The 6,080-nt window shown below is 49.6% G+C and overlaps 1 pseudogene; it reads left to right on the top strand.

Moving 5' to 3' along the window:
- The first annotated feature begins 1,929 nt into the window (after positions 1-1,929).
- LOC106530976 (uncharacterized) lies at positions 1,930-4,039 on the top strand (annotated as a pseudogene).
- The last annotated feature ends 2,041 nt before the right edge of the window (positions 4,040-6,080 follow it).

Below are 6,080 nucleotides of genomic sequence, written 5' to 3'. Positions count from 1 at the left end.
GTAAAATCCATTTGAAAGTTTAAGAGTTCCCTTTCAGTCAATTCACTCGGTACAACACATCATGTATGGGAAACCACGCTCCTGCGTGTCCTGGCTGAAGCCACCTCTAATCACGCCTTTAGGCAGGTGACGTGATGACGACAGATGTCAGGCTCCGCCTGCACATACATATACTGTCGCATCACAGTCACTCCTTAGTTCTATTGCTCTTCACCTCGCAAGAACACCCACCTCTTCCAACCTAGCTAGTTAGTTGCTGCTAATTAGCTTTGTTTGTTCGAAGGTTCTCGGATTTAGTTTAACAGCTTTTGTTAGTGTCAGCTGCAACTGCCTATTGGTAACTGTGTCTGCCCGCGGAGCGCAAACTTTGAGAAACCTTTCTTACCTCAACGAAAGAGAGAATTTTGTGGTTCGGGATGAGCACAAAATTACTCAAGAAGAAGCAGACGTCTTCAGTTCGCCCCTGTCCACAGGGGTGCTGCTTATTGCTTCACGAAAAGGACCAGCACAAGGCTTGCCCAGTCTGTTTGGAGATCATCCACGCTCGTAGGGCGTTGGCGGAACCCAAAGCGTGTGCATTTTGCTGCCTGCCAGCTGGGCAGACCAAGTCGAATATATGGAGGGGTTAGCCGACGAAGAGGAGGAGGCCTCCCAGTTTCGTCTGGACCTCCACCACGGAGATGAGGACGTGCTGGATATCGGCCTGGATGTGCATGGTCAATCGGAAGATGACAATGAATCTGGTCCGAGTCCAGAAGCCCCCGCTGCTGTGGGGGCAAACCAGGAAGACACGTCTTTTCTCTCTTTGTGTCATCACTCGGCTCAGAAACTTGAGGTGGAGTGGCCTGCTCCCCCTCCTGCACAAAAACCGTCGCGGTTCGCTGAGTTTTTTCTCCCCACTGAACCCGACCGCAGTGAAAAACCGTCTTTCCATGTTCCCAGACTTCGTCTCGGAACTGATGTCCTGCTGGACCAAACCTCTGCCCACCCATGTCACAGTGCCCGGTTATGGACCGTATTTGGATTTGGAAGGAGCTGAAAAAGCAGGACTGGTGAACATACCTTCCATGGAGCCGTCCCTGGCAGCGTATTTGGCCCCGTCTCACAACCATGGTGTGAGCGGACCCACCACGCTCCCTTCAAAGCCCTGTAGATTTTTTTGCTGCGCAGCTTGAAAAAATCTACAAGGCTCAGGCCACCGCCGCTCGCAGCCTGAGCTCCATCAGCATGCTCCAGACTTACTAGGCTTTGGATCTGGCGGAGCTTGGAGCCCAGTTACCGGCCGAGAGTCCTCTGCTGCCTCTCTTAAATGAGATCAGACTCACCGCGGACTACATCCTCCGTGCGTCCCGCGGCGTAGCGCTCTCCCTGGGCAGAAGGATGGCTTCAACCGTGGTGGCWCAGAGACATTTGTGGTTGACACTCTCTGATGTCCCCGACAGAGACTGGGCCACATACCTGGATGAACCAGTTATGGCAGCTGGGTTATTCGGTCAGTCTCTCGACGTTATTCAGGCGAAGTTTCAGCTGAGGAAGAAGCAGGCAGAAGCTCTGCGCTGCATTATCCCCAGACGGGACTCGAGACCCAAGACCAGCACACAGAAGCCGGCCGCACAGCCGCCTCCGGCGAAGAGAATGGTGCTGCCTGGGAGCCTAGGCACCTAGCCACTGCAGCCTCATGACCAAGGCCAACCCCCCTGCCAGTCGGCTTGGAGCAAGGGGCGACTCTGGGTCTTCAGAAAGGCGCGACGCTGCGGAGGAAGAAGACGCAGTCCTCCTAACTGTGGGACTGTCACTGCAGGGACTTCGGGACCAGGGAGACATGTTCGCAAGTTTTCGTCTGCCGCCCAAGAAGCATTTTGTTCGTACTGTTCAGGAAACCAGCCCCAAGAGGCGCTGCGTTTCTATTACACAGTCTCCCAAACACCAGTCCCACCCCACACACACACTGTACCAAAAGCCCCCAGTTTGGGTGCGCTAAATGTTCAGAACGTAAATGTACAAAATGGTTGTGTAAACTTGTTGAATGTGTCAATAAAGGAAACACTTCACACACAAAAAAAAAAAAATAAATCAGAAAAGTTGTGAGCGACAGTCATATAATGCTGCGCCTCTCTCATGCGACAGAGGGCAGCAGGACTTCGCTAACACAAGTCGGTCGCCTAGCGACGCGACTCTCTCTCTGGCGCACATGCTCACCATCCCCTTGGGTAGAGAGAACTGTCGCAATGGGTTACCGACTACAGTTCTGCATTTCAACCCCATTCTGCCCCATTTCAACACTGTATCAAACACTGTTGTTGGAAACAAAGCATCCCTGGTTTTGAGAGAGGAAATAAACACGTTACTGGCGAAAGGAGCCATACGTGTGGTCCCCTCTTCGGACATAAACAAAGGTTGGTACAGCCGTTATTTTGTCGTTCCAAAAAAAGATGGCAGCCTCCGTCTGATTTTAGACCTGATGGTGTTAAACAAGTTTCTATGAACATACAGGTTCAAATTGCTAACACTCAGGCAGCTTCTGCATTCGGTCAGCCCAGGCGACTGGTTTGCGACAGTCGATTTAACAGACGCTTACTTCCATGTAGAAATTCACCCGGACCACAGGAAATTCCTGAGGTTTGCATTCGAAGGCGTAGCCTGTGAATACCTGGTGCTGCCATTCGGTCTGTCGCTGGCACCCCGCACCTTTTCAAAATGTGTCGAAGCGGCGTTAGCTCCTCTCAGGGAGAAAGGAGTTCGTCTGTTAGCATACCTGGAAGACTGGGCTCTGATAGCCAGCTCCAAGGAGCTGGCTACAGAGCATCTGTCTCAGGTCTTGTYGCACATTCAGGCTCTGGGTTTTTTCTGTAAATTTTCAGAAAAGCTTATTGACTCAGAGTCAGCAGTTTTCTTTCCTCGGGTTAGAAATATGCTCCCTATCGGGCAGAGCGCTTCTCTCAGAAAACAGAGTAGCTGCATTTCACCGCTGTCTCACTCAGCTTCAACTGGGACTCAAACTGCGTTTTTAGACCATTCTGCAACTGCTAGGCAAGATGGCTTCTATGATCGCAGTAGTTCCACTCGGCCTGCTAAAAATGCGCCGGTTTCAGCGTTGGTCCTGCTCTTACCAGCTGTGTGCATTACGTCACAGCCACAGAAAGCTAACGATAACTGCCTCATGCGTGAGGGCTCTCAGTCCTTGGAGGGAACCCGGCCTGCTATGCCGAGGCTCACAGGGAGAGTGTCCTTTCGCAAAGTGGTATCCACAGACGCCTCCCTGGTGGGGTGGGGGGCTCTGTGCGATGGTGCGGCAGTGAGGGGGGTTTGGACTCTGAAGCAGTCCAGACTCCACATAAACTGCCTGGAATTGTTAGCGGTTCTGTTAGCACTGAAACAATTTTGTCCAGTTCTGAAGAACCAACCTGTTCTGATCAGAACAGACAACACGACCGTAGTGTCATACATAAACAGACAGGGGGGAACACGGTCTCTCCCCCTGTTGGAACTGTCDCACACTCTCTTGCAGTGGTGCTGCATGCATTTCCTGTCTATCAGGGCCACTCACGTTCCTGGGAGRCTGAATCTGGGCCCAGATCTACTCTCCAGGGGCGGACCTATGGTGAGGGAGTGGAGGCTGCACCCCTCAGTGGTGGACCAAATTTGGTCCATDTTTGGCAGGGCAGCAGTGGATCTCTTTGCCACAAGGGCCAACACCCACTGCCCTCTGTTCTTTTCCATAACGGATCAGAACGCCCCACTGGGGGTGGACGCTCTAGCCCACCTGTGGCCCAACGTACTGCTGTATGCATTTCCTCCAGTGGAAATGATACTGCCTGTACTAGAGAGGGTACGCAGACAGGGTCTGTCTCTGATTCTGGTGGYGCCYCATTGGCCAGCGAAGTCTTGGTACGCCRAGATAATCAGCCTGCTGGCTGCTCAGCCCTGGCAACTTCCTCTTCACCAAGATCTCCTCTCTCAGGCAGGGGGGGAGAATTTTCACCCACACCCAGAGTTGTGGAGGCTGCACGCCTACCTGCTGAAAGGTCCTGCTTATTAGCCAGRGGCCTTCCCCCGGCAGTGGTGGCAACTATCCAGAACACGAGAGTGCCCTCCACTAGAGGTTTATATACCTACAAGTGGCACACTTTCGAGCAGTGGTGTGAGGTCAGGCACATTGTCCCGTTCCAGTGCTCCATGGTGGATGTTTTAACATTCCTTCAGGAGCTGCTGGATAAAGGTCTGGCTTTTTCCACAAATAAAGTCTACTTGGAAGCTATCTCTGCTTGCCATGTGGGTTTTGATGGAGTTACGCCAGGTGCTCATCCCTTAGCAGTGCGTTTTCTGAAGGGGGTCCGTAGGCTGCGGCCTGTTATTAAACCCAGTATCCCTACCTGGGATCTTACTGTGGTGCTCGAGGCTCTCTGTGACCCCCCTTTGAGCCCCTGGAGTCAGTGAATTTGAAATCCCTTTCACATAAAGTTGTGTTGCTTCTGGCACTAACAACTGTTAAACGGGTCGGGGATCTCCATGCTCTGTCTGTAAATCCCTCCTGTATTCAGTTTTCACCTGATGGTTCCAAGGTAGTTCTGCATCCAAATTCAGCGTATCTCCCTAAGGTGATACATTCTAACTACAGCTCCATGTCTACTGAGCTTTCTAGTTTTTATTCTCCCCCTTTTGCAACTGAGGAGCAGAGGAGGTTACATTCTTTGTGTCCTCTACCTGCACTGCGTATTTACATTGATCGCACACAGGAGGTGAGGTCATGTGATCAGCTATTTGTGTGTGTTGCTAACCCACTCAGGGGCAGGGCTCTGTCCATACAGAGACTCCCCCACTGGATTGTGGAGGCTATCTCTTTAGCTTACAGCAGCACACATTTGTTCAATTTTATCACTTAGATGTGACAGCCCCCTCGGTGGCTCACTCTGTGCTCTCCGCTGGGTCTGATGTGCTGCACTAGCATGTTAATATGACCCAAGTTTGGTGCTGCTCTGCGGGGCGTTTATATATGTCCCATATATGATGTATTGTACCGAGTGAATTGACTGAAAGGGAACATAATGTTATGCATATAGGCTAACTACTGTTCCCTGAAGGAAAGGAACGAGGTACAACACATGGAGGCCCCGCTGCACAGCTGGGCTCGGTGAAGAACAGTTACCGAACTAAGGAGTGACTGTGATGGCGACATTATATATATGTGCAGGCGGAGCCTGACATCTGTCGTCATCACGTCACCTGCCTAAAGGCGGGATTAGACGTGGCTTCAGCCAGGACACACAGGGGCGTGGTTTCCCATACATGATGTTGTACCTCGTTCCTTTCCTTCAGGGAACAGTAGTTATATGCATAACATTACGTTTCTCGCTGCACTGCAAACATTGGTGACTGCTTGGCAAATATGTTTTAATAGGGAGTTGCCAAAATATCTTGTCATCTCACCTGAGCTGCAGAGGTTTACAGCCCTGTCGCCTTCATTTGAACACATTGAAAGAGTTTCTGCAACAAATATTTTCTCATAAATGCAGTCTTTAGGAAAATCTCAATAGACTGGAGCCCATAGTTTTATGGTGTTTTAGTTGCAAACAGAGTGCAATAAAAACGTTTTGATTATTATTATTATTATTTAATTTCTTGTCACATCCGGTGAGATGCTTCTAGCTGGGTCAAAGACAGTATTTTACTGTGCTGCAGCTGTATTTCCTCGTTTGATTTCCGTTATTCAAACAGATTCAAACCACATCCAGATCAAGATCTCATTTGCAAGGGAAACCTGGGAAATGTTGCACAATCTTCAAAACCTCTCAACATTGCTGGATGTTAAGGTACAACCCCAATTCCAATTAAGTTGGCACATTGTGTAAAAAGCTGATGGAACACAGTGGTAAACAGAACTCTGTCCCAATGTTTTTGGAACATGTTGCAGCATCAAATTCAAAATGAGTAAATATTTACAATTAATTAATTAATTAATTAATTTTATCTGTTTGAACATTAAATATCTTGTCTTTGCAGTGTATTCAATTGAAAATTAAGAGTATTTGGGCCACAGAACAAGATTTTTTTAATTACAAGAATAAAGTCATAATATTACG

This window comes from Austrofundulus limnaeus, unplaced genomic scaffold, assembly GCF_001266775.1.
Source record: "Austrofundulus limnaeus strain Quisiro unplaced genomic scaffold, Austrofundulus_limnaeus-1.0 Scaffold584, whole genome shotgun sequence".
NCBI lineage: Eukaryota > Metazoa > Chordata > Actinopteri > Cyprinodontiformes > Rivulidae > Austrofundulus > Austrofundulus limnaeus.
Note: the sequence above shows the minus strand (reverse complement) of the source record. Positions and strands in the feature narration are given on the sequence as shown.